Genomic DNA, 13765 nt, shown 5'->3' on the forward strand with positions numbered 1-13765 from the left:
GCAATAGAACAGGGGTTGGGACAGGGCAGGTTCACAGGCAGGAGATGGGGCATTGCAAGGGGAAATACCAAAGTCAAAATTAAACTAAGGGAGTCCTGATCTAGCCTATCTGCCCTTGACCTCCCCCTCTTGTGCCCTTTTTCTTGAAATATGATGAGACAGAGGAGGAGTGTGAGAGGTGGGTCAAAACATCTTGTGCTTATGCTCTGGCACCCACTGTGAGAGGACAGCTGGGGTAGGATAGGGGTGGGAAGGGAAAGGCCTGTCTCTCCACCTCCCCCACAGCCAGCAAAGACTGTCCCCTCACCCTCTAGCAAGCTTGTATTAAAAAGAATCAGGGAAATAATTATGGGATGGAGAGGATTTATTAAATTGGGTAAGTCCTGGCTACAGCCTTCTTTTTTAGGCTTTGAGTGGCATGTATATTTTTTTCATTAAGACTGCATAATAAAATAATTGCATAAGTAGTGAGGAATTTGTTGCCTTTCAAAGAAGCATCTTTAATCCCCCTGAAGAACACCTCTCTCTTCCAGACTCCATCTCTATGCAGGCTGCAGAGGAAATGAGGGGAGAGGAAGAGGGCTTCCCTTCCTCTCCATCACCCCTCCAAAAGAGACACCGTGGTCACACCCCACCACCACACCACTCCAAACCCGCCTGACTTGTCCTGGTGAATTGCTGGCAGCCCTGTGGAAGTTCTTCTGTCCACCCTGCCAAGGGTCCTACCAATGTTTCCCAAATGTGTGGTTCTCAGGTTCATCAGAATCCTGATTATATGCCAGTTCCTGGGGTTCAATCCTATATAATCCAGGAAAGGAATGGAGTTGCAGGCCTCTGCATTTAGAATCACCTGGAGATCATTATTCATACTGAAGTGAACAGCCACTGCTCATTTCATAACCCCAGACTGAGGCAGAGTATCAGGAAGAAGAGGACCTGACATGACTGGGAAAGAGCCGTGACGGAGCTGTGTGCCCCCCTTGTTCCATTCATGACGTGGATGATCAGGGAGATCCTCATTTATTACCAAATCTATACCTTTTCCTTCTTGGTCACCACTTTCCCCATGTGTATAATGGCACTGTGCCAGATATTCTAAGGTACCACTCTCAGATTCTTTGATTCCATGCTCTGTTATCAACAAATTCCTTATCATCTTCTATCTTCTACCTGATCTATGGTCCCTCCCTGGTCCAAGTGGACATGACCCAATGATTTTTTATGAAAGAAAAGAGAAGGCAGCTCCTGTTAATCCTGGTAAGGACTCTCCTTTTCAGATTCCAAAATTAAAGCTCTGGTCCCTTGTCAAACACAAACATTCCTTGGAAGGGTTACAAGGCTGTAACCCTTATAAGCTGTGTCCAGCTTTTTTATTCTTAACAGCAAGTTTTAGTAGAAGGCCACAGAGAGTTAAATATAAGGTGGCTCAGATGTGAAAGAACTAAGATGGAGAAATAAGTGACACCGGCAGTCTGGAGTCCAGAGTCCTGAGTTCAAGTTCTAACACTGCCACATGCACCTGTGTGATGGCAGCACTGGAATTTACCCAAGCCTGTGAGCCTAGAAAACTATGAAGTTTAGGAAATCCTCTAGGCTTCTTTTTCTAGAAAACAGCGTCCTGCAAAAAATCCTGTAACTTAGAAAAGACTCACACATGTCCCCACCTCCTTGTTTCCCTGGGACAAGGCTACACACAGACTCTCAAAAGTCCCATTCTTGCCTCATAAATGATAAGCCAATCTGCTTGTTCCCACAAAATGCTTGTTAACTGAACTTTGGTTATGCTTCTGTCCTTCCTCTAGGCCCCTGAACTGAAGGCAGCCTCATTCTCTCATCTCCTGTCCCATCACTTCCTCTTTCACACCATCGCTCTGCACCTGGTTCTTTCTGGCTTGTTTACTCCTCACTATAAAGTAAAGGCCCTTTTTGCCCAACTCATGGGCTGCCTGCAGCTCTCATACTCGGCTCATTCTCCCTACTGCAATAGCACTTTCCCTGGCTCGCAATAATCCTTTTAAATAAAATCTCTCCTTACCAAGTCTGGGAAGTGTTTTGATTTGACACTGACCACAGGCAAGTCATTTTACCAGAGTTTCCACATCTGTCAAGTATAAAAAATATGTCACAAAGTTGTAAAATCAAAAACATCATGTACATACAATTCTTGGTATATTATCAAAAACTAAAATGTAGTTCTCTAGAGGGTGCTCAAGTCCTCCACCCTCAATTGCCCTCTGTGGCTGTTCCCCAGCACCCACTTCTACTGCACTCCATCTCTGCTGAGCCATTCTCAGCCCCTGGGACCCTTGACCGTCCCAGACTCCCACCTGAGCTTCCAGGGGCAGTTGAGCTCAACTGTCCCAGTCCAGAAAGCCACCACTCCCTTCCCCAGGTGCATCCATCTTTCATTCATCATTGTCGCATCTCACAGAGGGCTTTTATTTAACAACCAATTTATTGTCAATTTAACTAATCTGGGGTGGACCATCTCTCTCAAATACAAACCAAAGATGCCTGGGTTGTAAATAAACTTACAAACCAGTGTACTGCGTAATACAAACTCTAATCACAGGAACATCAGGAGAGTGGAAAGGAGGCAAGAGAGGTCTGGAGATGGAACAGTAGTGAAATATGCAAGTCCCCAAGATAAACAACCCTGCTGACCCTCCTGCCTGGCCCCTGCACTCTGTGATACTTAGTATCATTTATTTATTTGTTTCACCAAGTCACCAGCTCACCTAGAGCTCTGAAAACATTTCACAATGTATGAGATGCTAACTTGGATTTGGGTGGGTGCACACAGGTTGTTGAAAAGGTAGCCATCACCTGGCCCCAAGCCAGTCTCCCCTCACCTCCCATCACCTTCACCCCACTTGTTGCAAAGCTTGGGTATTTGGGTGAGTCAAGGGCCCCAGGTAAGAGAAAGGTTGCTTTTTGAAAGGGAGAGCTAATCAGTAGTCTAGAACGTGCAGCCTGCTCAAGGGATACATACTGATCACTGGAGATATGGGATAGAAGAAAGGCTTTGTTTACAAGAATAATTGGGTTGGGTTGAAGCTCAGGCACACCCCAGACTAGGTGGGCCGAGGGGGTATCACCTAGCATTCTGGAGGCTGCCTGCAAGTCTCTGCCCCCCAGCCCTCCCTCTTTCTCCAGGTTGTGTGCAGACCCCAATAATCCCAGGGCTAGGGACCCCAGATGGGAGAAATGCATTGAGTTAGGAAATTGGGCTTTAGAAAGAGTAGAGCCACATCCTAACTGGGTGATTTGGCCTAAGTTGCTCCACCTCCCAGGTCAGTTCCTTTCCCTAAAATAAAGGCGTTGAGCTAGAGGATCTATGACTTCTTGTCCAGCTCTAATCTCTTAGAAGTGGAGCCACAGAGAGGGCAACTAGGCAGCTGCAAGACCTCCTCTCCCCAACTTCACACGGAGGCCTGCCAACACAATTTTAAATTATAGGAAGACAGAGCAAGTTTATGTTAAACAAACACCTCTGGGCTATTAGAGACATATTTGTAGTGGCTGTGCAGCTCTGAGAACACAGACCAATTCTTTCCCAGGTGGGGCCTCCAGGGAGGACAGTCACCACTGAGCAGCATTTTTGGTCCCCAGGGACGGGAGTACCCCAGCCCAGATTGATCACTCCCTGATTTCTTCTCTCTGTAAAGCCATAATTCCATGCCTGTATCATGCTCCCGGCATCTGGGGAAAACCAACTTGCCAGCCTGCTGATTCCATTTAAAAGGATGATATATGAGGGAATGATTTTTAGTTGGATAACCAACTCAATCTTAAACCAATTAGAAGAGGGTGTGTTTATTGAGAGAGCCAAGGGCATCTCTTTTAGAGCTAAATTCAGGATGCTGATTGAATGTTAGAGATATGGTTTGTAGGTTGGAAAGAGCCCAGGAAAAAGGGAAGGGGGAAAGAACCCCCCACACACTCCCCAGAGCTGTAACTCTCTGAGGAGGAAGTTCAGGACAGAAAGAAAAAAGAAGCAATAAGGCCTCCTTGCCATCCCCTTCCCCACATCCCAATATTACACAGCTAGATTCCTCTAGTGGCCAGAAACATTTAATTGAATACTTTTGTTTGTATCTTGCATCCCTGGTAACCTGAAGATGTTACCATGGCGATCCCTAAGTAATACATCTGGATTATTTATGGCCTTGCAAATAGGGTGGGGAAACTCCAGGACCCATAGAAACAGCAGGAAGGTAGAAACCTCATTTCCTCCGCTCTCTTTTCCTCAGCAGCCCCAGAAGATGGCCAAAAAGAACATGCCAATATGGTTGGCTAGTAATAGCTCAAAGCTGTTTGACATGAAAACCCTCTCCTCCTCATTCCCTTTTTATGTCCCTTACAAAACTCCTGTTCCCAAGTCCTTCCACTCTGGGGTCCCCATAGTTCTCCCAGGCCACGCTCTACTCCCCAGGGAACAAGCCAGGAATGGACAAAAGGGTCAGGGGAGTATCTAGAGACTTGAGCCCTCAGTTGTACCATGAGGTGGGCTAGGTTCCCATTCATACCACCAATTACATGTTGATCTCAGACACATGGCTTGGCCTTCCAAAGCCTCTGTTTCCTCAAGTGGCAAATGAAAATGAAAATGGGTTTTATATCATAGAATTATTGTGAGGATTAAATGAAAGAATACACATCAAGCTTTTGGTACAGCACCTGGCACATGGTGAGTGCTCAATTAACCACAGTTGTTCTATAGCAATCACTTTACCAACCATCCTAGCACATCCTTGTCTGTGAATAGCAGTCAGGATTGTGGCAAAGGCAGTGAGGGGTAGGAGGGCAAGGTGTTAAGGAGTGAGGGGAAGACAATTTTCTTCTCTTGTCTAGTCCTTTTGTGACAGAGGAGCAGCTGAAGCCCCAGGGGTCAAGTCAAACCTGGACCCCCGCAATCCAATTCTCTGGAACACCATCACCTTACTCCTAACTGACCCAATTCTCCTTCTCGTAAGGTCAGCCTTAATGAGCCCCATACTGGGTTAAATAGTGTTCCCCCCAAAATTCATGTCCCCTCTGTGAATATGACCTGATTTGGAAATAGGGTCTTTGCAGGTTAAGATGAGGCCATACTGGGTTAGAGTAGGCCTGCCCTAGTCCACTATGAACACAGACACACACAGGGAGCATGCTATGTGATGATCGGGGTGGAGATTGGAGTGATGTGACACAAGCTTAGGAACAAGGACTGTAGACACCCACCAGAAGTTCTGGAGACAGGCATGAAACAGGTTCTCCCTCAGAGCCCCTAGAGGGAACCAACCCTGCTGAAACCTGGATTTCAGACTTCTGGCCTCCAGAACTGACTGAATCAATGTTTGTTGTTTTAAGCCACCTAGTTTGTGGAATTTGTTACAGCTCTAGAGCACTAATGCATGCCCTCAGACTCCAGCTAATTTACTGGCTCAAGTGTGTCCCCTCAGCCATCAGGAACAGCTCTATGCCGCATTAACTGATGCGACTGACCTGACTTGGTGTACTGGAAAGGGAACAGAGCTAGGTCCCAGTTTCTTCTCTGCATTCCCAGTTGTTCCACTAAGTGAATTGCTTACCCTCTCTGAGCCACATCTGTGAAATGGGGACACTGATGCCTGCTCAAGTCTGTTTCGCAAGCTTGTTGAGAGGTTTGCATCTGTTCCTGTCTATGCGGTACTTTATCATCTCTAAAGCAAGCTATAGATGCAGTCAGTGGTGTTTATTTTCATTGTGATAACACAGGAGAACTTGTGCTCCCATGTCCCTCACAACTATAGGTCAGAGCCTCCACCTACTGTGAAGAGCAGGTGGAAAACCTTTCTCATCCAAACCAGGCCCCTGGTTCACAGCCTCTGGCCCCCCACTGTACTGCTGGAATTTCTAGCATGGCCCTTCTGCCAATGTCCTCAGGCAACTATGGACCAGTGCTCAGACCATTGGTGGTCAGTTGTAATCCCGGCTGAGAACTATCACCAACAATACCACTGGAATTCTGGCTAACTGGGGAGGCTCAGGAGGCAACAAAGGGGAGGGACCCAGGGAAACAGCCTGAAAGGTCTTTTCAAAAGGTCCTTTTTACCTGTCTCTGTGGACCCAGAGTAGACTTATCCCAATCGTCCCTCCTTCATTCCTGGGTGATCCCAGGCTCTTGTGCCCTCAGCCATAGGTTCCTGGGGCTCAGCTTGGCTTCTGGGCTACCAGAAGGCATTGTTTTGGTGTGTGCTGGCCTGGCCCTTATTTACAAGAAATCCCCAGTACTACCTAACTAGCCTGGCACATGCTAGGTGTCAAATATATTTTGAGTGAATGAATGACACTTAGGAGCTCATTGTACTAGATTCATGATATGAAAAATAGAGTTCAGGCTCCATACAGTCAGGATGGAAAGAATGACTATGCTCACTAACATACGTTAATGCATCTGTACATTCATGGTGATTTGAAAGTGGAAAGTTTTGTATTTTATACTGTTAAGGAGAGGATAGTGAGGGCTGTGTGTGTGTGTGTGTGTGTGTGTGTGTGTGTATGCAGGAGTGAGTAGGGAATGTAAAGATTTGGGGAAGCAGTCTATTTAACAAACCTACCTTCCTGAAGGTGGTGGTGGTACACTCATTGTGGTGTGTGCGTCCATGAGTGTGTGCCTGTGTGCATGTGTGTGTGCATGTGTGCACTGGGAAAGGACTGGAGAAGAAATCACACTGTTCACTCCATTACTGGCATTGGTAGTAGTTGGAGACAAAGGATCATTCTACAATCCCCTCTGTGGAGGAAATGTACCTGAACAGGCTGCAGAGACATGGAGGCTTGAGAGGAGAAGATAAAGAGAGTCTGGAAGATCTAGACCAGTGGTCCCCTCTGCAGTCCTCGGACCCCTGCAGGTTCCCACTGGTAGTAATAGGATCTCAGGAGCTATTTTTAATATTTCCATATGCCTAGCAGAAACAACACACTTAACCAAAGATAAGGCTGCACAGACTGCTAACTGAGACATCATTTTTTTTTGCTTTTGGCTGGAATTATATCAATTCAGTGTGATAATACTGCTAATCTCATGCTGATATGAACCCCTGATTGGCAGCCATACATAGCTTTGATTAATAAAAAATGGGAAAACAAATTATTACTTGATAAATTCAGTTTGTTTGGTAGACAAAAATCTTTTAAAATGCAGTACATGGTGTGAAGGGAGGGAGAGATTATGTGACTATTAAGAACACAGACTCTAGAGCCATACACACAGATTCAAATCCTGGCTCAACCACTGTTAACAGTAAGTTACACTAGTCTCAACTCTCTAAGCCTGTTTTTCTATCTACAACATGGGGACCATAGTAATATCCATCTCATAGGGTTATCATGAGGATGGAATGAGATAATACAGAGAACATACTAGTTCACTGTCTGGCACTAGGGAAGCATACATTGTCTTAGCTCTTGTCACCATCACTCTTACCACTCTTACTATTGGTGAGGAGTGGAAAGGTTGGAAGCCACTAGTCTAGGTCGTTCTTGATGTTTAAGATGCTTCTGTCATCCTTGTTCTTACAATGAGAACAAGAGGTAATTGACCCTCCACCCACAGAGCAGAACTCACTCAAGGTGTAGGAAGTCTCTGGGGGATTGAAAATTTTGAATAAGAGAATGGGCACTCAGTTGACATTTTTCCCACTAACAGTGAACCAGAAATCAGGAGGGATGGATTCCAGGTCAGGTGAATGTTAGACTTTGTGCAGTTTTCTACTGATGCATATAGCGAACAGCCAAAAATTTTGTGGCTTAAAACAATACCCATTTTTATCTCACAGTCTGTAGGTCAGAAGTCTAAGCAGGCTCAATTGAGGTCTCTGGTCAAGATCTCAGTATACCAAAATAGAGGTGTTGGCCAGCCTGGTCCCTTCTCGGGGCTCTGGAGAAGATTTCATCTCCAAGATCCTTCAAGATGTTGGCAAAATTCAGATCTTATGACTGTAAGGTTGAGGTCCCAACAACCTTGCTGGCTGTCAGCCAGAAACTGCTCTCCACTTCTGCCCCCATCCCTCTTCCCCACTCCTCCCTGGGGCCCCTCCATCTCCAGCCAGCACGACTCATTCAATTTTTCTCATGCTTTTCTCTGACTTTCCCCTCTGCCACCAGCCAGAGAAAACTCTTATTTCTGAGGGCTCATTTGACTAGATTGGGCCCACCCCAATAATCTCCCTATTCTAAGGTCAGTGGTGTCATAACATAATCACATTAGTGATATATTCACAGGTGAATGTGGGGGTCATTGGGGTTCATTCTTAGAACAGTGCCTACCCCACACAGGATATCAGAGAGAAGGCAGATGGTTTAGGATAGGCAGTGAGGGCTCTGTTTGCCCCATGGGGGATTATGTATTTCTTTCAATGCAAGGAGTGTAATCATCATGAATGAATGTCCCTGATGTAGGCTCAGGGTTTTGGGGAGCAAGACTGATTTACTGGTGTCACCCAGAGACTGTTGAAGGCAGGATTTTTGGGGAGCAGGATTGATTTACTGGTGTCACCCAGAATTGCATGCTTATTTGCATACTAGCCTCACTTCTTTCCCTTCATTTCCCCATACCCCACATCCAGCTCAGGCCAAGCCAGTGTTGCCAGCTCCCGTTCTGGTGTAGAGGGAAAAAGCCCTTTGTGATGTAGTGACCTTCTTCCTCTCCTATGCTGACTTCCATTCAAAACCTCATTTCTTCTGTGGCCATGGTCCCATCTCTGTCCTAGGCACATCTCTCCTGTTCCTCTGCCCAGGGAGTAAGCCTCGCAATGACTTAGTAAATCCAGGACCAGCATCTTGCCAGCTGTTACTGTCCTAGGGACTTTGTTCCCATGTACAGCTCCCATCCCACTTGCATCCTGTGTGACCTGCCACATCCTGCACATCCACAATGAGCTCCTTCAGGTCAGCCTTCCACTTGGGAGCCTCTGGATCACATTCTGACTCCCCACCCTTCCCCCACCCCAGACTGAGTGCTCCCTGTGTTGTCAGCGTCACACTGCACAGCTCTCAGTCACCTTCCCAGAATCTGTTCTGCAGGGCCTCCTGGCACTTGGAAATGACCCACTCTGCTACATGTCAGATAACTAAACTGACTACTCTGGCCATGGCTTCCACATCTGTAATATAAGGACAGGGACAAGGCTAGATCAACAGTCCCCAATTCTAGCTATGTATCAAAATCACCTGAGGAATTGGTACAATACAGATTTCTGATCCTGCTCTCAGAGAAGTGATTTAAAGCTCTGGGGTGGGGCCCAGTCTCTGCATGATGAGGGAACCCTGCAGGCAATTCTGATGGCCAGCCAGCTCAGGAGTCCTGGCCCTTCCAGATCTAACGTCCTATCCTTCTAAGAACCTCCAGGCCACAGATGAGCCAGAAAACTCACAGCCCTCTCCAGGAGGCCCTTCAGTGGAACACAAACACCTCTCGAGGAAGAGGCAGGGGCATTCTGCCACCACACTCTCTAGAGCACTTTGTTATTCCCAATGTCTGTTCTGTCTGGACAACAACTGTAGTGGCATCCCCCTTGCTCTCTGAGACCTGCCTGTCATGCAGCCTGGATGGGGAGAGTCAGAGGCCATCCCACTGGAGCTGGCCACCAGGACCTGGCCTGGTCCCATCCCTAGGGCTACTGGAGCAGCTTCCAGACAATGTGACCAAGCAGCCAATCATCTCCTCTGCCTGGTTGTTACGGAGAGATCCTACACACAGGTAATCAAACCCCATAGCTCAGGAGGAAGAAAGCGACCGATGAGTGTAATAGCGGGGAGAAAACAGATATTCCATGTCACTCTGCTCACATTATCCCCCATAATGAGCTCTGCCTGACACCTGTCACAGGACACATGTGGCTCACACTGGCACAGCACTTACTCCCTGAGGTGATGGGAGCTCAGAGAAGGCTCCCCCACCAGCAGCAAGTCCAGAGCTGCCCCAGCCTCCCTTCCAACCTCAGCCTCCCTACCCCAACCCATCCCCTGAACAGGCAGGAAACCAAACCATCCATAAGGCAGGAGGCATAGCTCAACATATAAATGGACAGAGTCACAGGAACCTTATGTCTTCATTTCACACAGAGATTGAGGAACCTCAGCCAGGCAGATAGCAGCTATAAAGAACCTGGTTTGACCCCTGCGTATAAGGCACTTCTGTGGTGTGTGTGTGTGTGTGTGTGTGTGTGTATGAGAGAGAGAAAAAGAGAGAGAGAGAGAGCAAGTAAAGGCAGGACTTTGCTCTCAGTGAGCTAAAATGGTGAGATAAACCAGTCATGTAGCACCTGATGAACAGTACACAGTATTTTTGGAAGCATACCTTGAAGGACCAAATTATTAGAGGACCAAGATCTGGGTGGAGGCTGCAGTGAGGAGGTGAGAATAACAATCAGCTCTGGAGAACCAGTATGAGACACTAAAGTCATCTTTCTTCAGTGAATTCCTGCTCTATTCAGGAGGAGTTCATTCAGAGGCAAAGCAAGAGGAGGGAGTCAGTCCTGAGTTCTTAGGGATCTAGAGGTTTTCTAAAAGCCTGGTGGGTGGGGTCAGGAGACATGGGTTCCAGGCCAGCATGGCATGGTCCAGTGTGAGCTTCTCAGTGCCTCAGCTCTTGCCAGGAGATGGCTTCATCTGCCAAGGGGCTGGGTTCCAGCCCAGCTGGCAAAGAGTAAGAGAAGGAGAGGAAGGAGAAGCTTCCCTCTTGCATTTATACAATGTTGATTTGCCCAGTGGCTCCTACAGAGCTTTGTGTCCCCTAGAAGAGAAACTCTCTCCCCAGTTCCCACAAAGGATTCCCCAAGAGGCCTCCCCAGGAGCCCACAGGTGGCAAAATAAAATAAAACTATCAACCTTTAATTTTCTTTTCCCTCCCTGGGGTCTTTTCTATCCCTCCCATCCTTTCTGTTGCCATAGGCAGCTGGCAAGAGGCTGATGTCTGAGGGAAAGCTCTGGGAAGCCCATGGCCTGGGGAGGGTCGGGGACTGGGGAGGAAACAGGAGACCATATCCTCCCAGCTCAGCTGGAGATCTGGCCCTGCCCACCTCCCCATTGGCATCTCTCCATAGCTGATGGGTGGGTTCCTCAGGCCAGGCTGGGCCCACAGATGCCAAGCCCAAGTAAGCCAGGCCTGTTCAACTGGACCAACTGCAAGATTTAAGAAGGGCTGAGAGAGGGAGAGAAACAGCCTAGGAAGGACAAGAAGCAGGGGCCTGGAAGAAATCTCAGTGGTTTCTGAACATTAAATGAGTTGGTGTTTAAGTGAAATGCAAATGACATGTAAATGAGCCTCTCAAACTTTTGAAAAGCGGCACCAGCAGTTTGGCTAAGAGAATAGCAGTTAACCTCTCAGCCACCAGAGACACTGAGAGTGACCTCTCCTTGGGGACTCTCTACCACATTTAGTAGCTAGCTGCCTGAGCTACCCAAAGCTGGGTACCTGCCCAACTAGGGCCAACCTAGCACTATCTGCTATGTGCTGGGTGCTCCCCACAAAGCCTGTGACTTCTCTTTCTTTGTTCTCACCAGAAGCCATAAGCTGAATGGGTAAGAGGCAAAGGAGCACCCCACACCTAGAATTCACAGAACCACAGAAGTGAAAGGAGGGACCCAGGTATCAATGTTTCTCCATTTTACACATGACAGGGCCTAACTAAGGCCACAAAGCTGTTTTATGCCAGAGCTGAACCTAAAACACATGGCTCTGAGACCCATGCATCTCCCTGCCTCAGTTGACCATCCTACCCTGGTGTCACTTGCTCCTCTTTCCTGTGAGTGGAGTTTGCCTTCTGAGGCCTGTCAGGTAGAAAGCTGCTCATAGGAAAAGGGCCAGAGAGCATCCAAGAGGAGCATCACCTGTATCTTGTATCTGTCACTTTGGCACAATTCTCACACAACTCCAGAGCCAGAGGAAGTGGGTCGACATGGGTAGATTTTCCAACTGACTCACACAGCTTAAAGTTTCTCAGGCCTCAGTGGACCTCCACCAGCAATGCCTCCTGCTTTCCCCATTTTTCCCAATCCAGATGCTACACAGACATTCCTGGAACCAGGCCTCCACCTCCCATCTCAGGCCCTGCAATGGTCTGCAGCTGGGGTCTAGGAATGCCAGAAGGAAGACAAAAAGTGATCAAATGGAAGAAAACAGAGTGAAAGGCAGAGACAAGTGTCACTTGGGCATTGAGTCAGCATTTCCCAGAGCTTTTAGGGACTTGAGATGCCAGAAAGGCCTCCAGAGGGCAAAGGGGAGCTGGTGGAACCCCCTCAGAAGACAGGCAGTCAGGGATAAGGAAAGGCGGGTGGAGATGGAAAGAAGGTAAAAATGAATGTGTTAATAAGCATAATGCACTTAGACCAGTATCCAATATATAGTAGGTGCTCTGTGAATTTTTAAAAATAAAATGGCAGGCTCAGATATCATCTCCTCCAGCTTGAAAAATCTGAAGTGATATGAAATGCTAGCCATAAGCTCCCCTCTGAGTGGCCTGTGTATCACAGGGGTGGGCAGTGGGGATCTGCAGACAGCTTGTGAACCAAATAGAGGAGTCAGGGCAGGAACTGACTCAGGGACCCAGAAGCCTAGAATCTAATCCAAGCCGTAGGCCTAATTATCCCCATTTCTACAATTATGTATTTGGGAAACTTAAAAATCAGACAGATTCTCCTCTCAAATGGTTTAGGCACTATCCTTTGGGAGATAGCTTCTCAAGGCCATTGCAACCATGAGATCTGATGGCCCCTCCCTGCAGCCTGCCTCTCCGAGACCCAAACTGCAGCTTCAAGAATTCTAGATGTGTTCAGTTCACTTCCCAGCCTCTTCCTCCCCACTGCCAGTCCTCTGTCCCCAGGAGTTGGGCAGCAGCTGCAGTCACTGTCAAAAAATCCTATCTAGCCCTGGCTTGACATTTCAACAGCCCAAGGCCCAGAGATAAAAGTTGTTGTTGAAGAAAGTTCATGACCCCTTCCCTCTCCTTTCTGGAAGTTGACAGGCATCCATGTGGCACTGAGATGGCTCTCCCTTTTGCACTCTCTCTCTCTCTCTCTCTCTTTCTCTCTCTCTCCCTCTCTCTCTGCTGCAGCAGTTCCTGCTTTGGGGGGAACCTTCACAATTGATGATTACAAAGAAGCAGTTTATCACCTGTGCTTTTATGATTGTAGCAACTAAGGGGAAATGATGTCCTTTCAGATAAGCATTTGAAGAAGGGGGAGAAAGATTTTCAAAGTCTCCTTTGTTCTCCTGAAGAGCCATGCCATGGAGTTTTGGCAGGCAGCCCGGGAGAAAAGAGAATTTTAAAAACACTATCTGAGTTGGCTTCCAAACCTATACCATCCTGTCATCAATTAGGGATGTTCCTTAACAAGGAGTATGGGCTATTGTCTCATTCAGCGTGCTCTCCATAATTGGATGTGCATTTGTGATGAATTCTCTGGAAAAGAGCTTCATGCTGCAAACATCATTGTCTTCACCCCCTGACACCCAAGGTCAGCCAGGCTGTGCTGGTGCAGGCCTCTTGGGCTCATTGCTGGCAGGGAGATAAGAGGACTTTTCTGAGGCCCCTCAGTGCCGATGGAGAGCATGGACCCAGAGCTCAGAGAAGGACAGGCTGCCAGTCCATGCTGGGAATTGAATCTGGGTAGTGAGGGAGAAGTTGAAAGGTCAATTCTGCATCCCCTGCCAACCTCAGTTCTGTCCAACAGCTGCCTAACGCCCTTCTGCTGTAGACCCAGCCGCTCCCCACAGCTTCTGAATGTGAGTTTCATGGAG

The sequence above is a fragment of the Phyllostomus hastatus genome, unplaced genomic scaffold (genome assembly GCF_019186645.2).
Source record: "Phyllostomus hastatus isolate PE091 unplaced genomic scaffold, TTU_PhHast_1.1 phas_contig_113, whole genome shotgun sequence".
Classification (NCBI taxonomy): domain Eukaryota; kingdom Metazoa; phylum Chordata; class Mammalia; order Chiroptera; family Phyllostomidae; genus Phyllostomus; species Phyllostomus hastatus.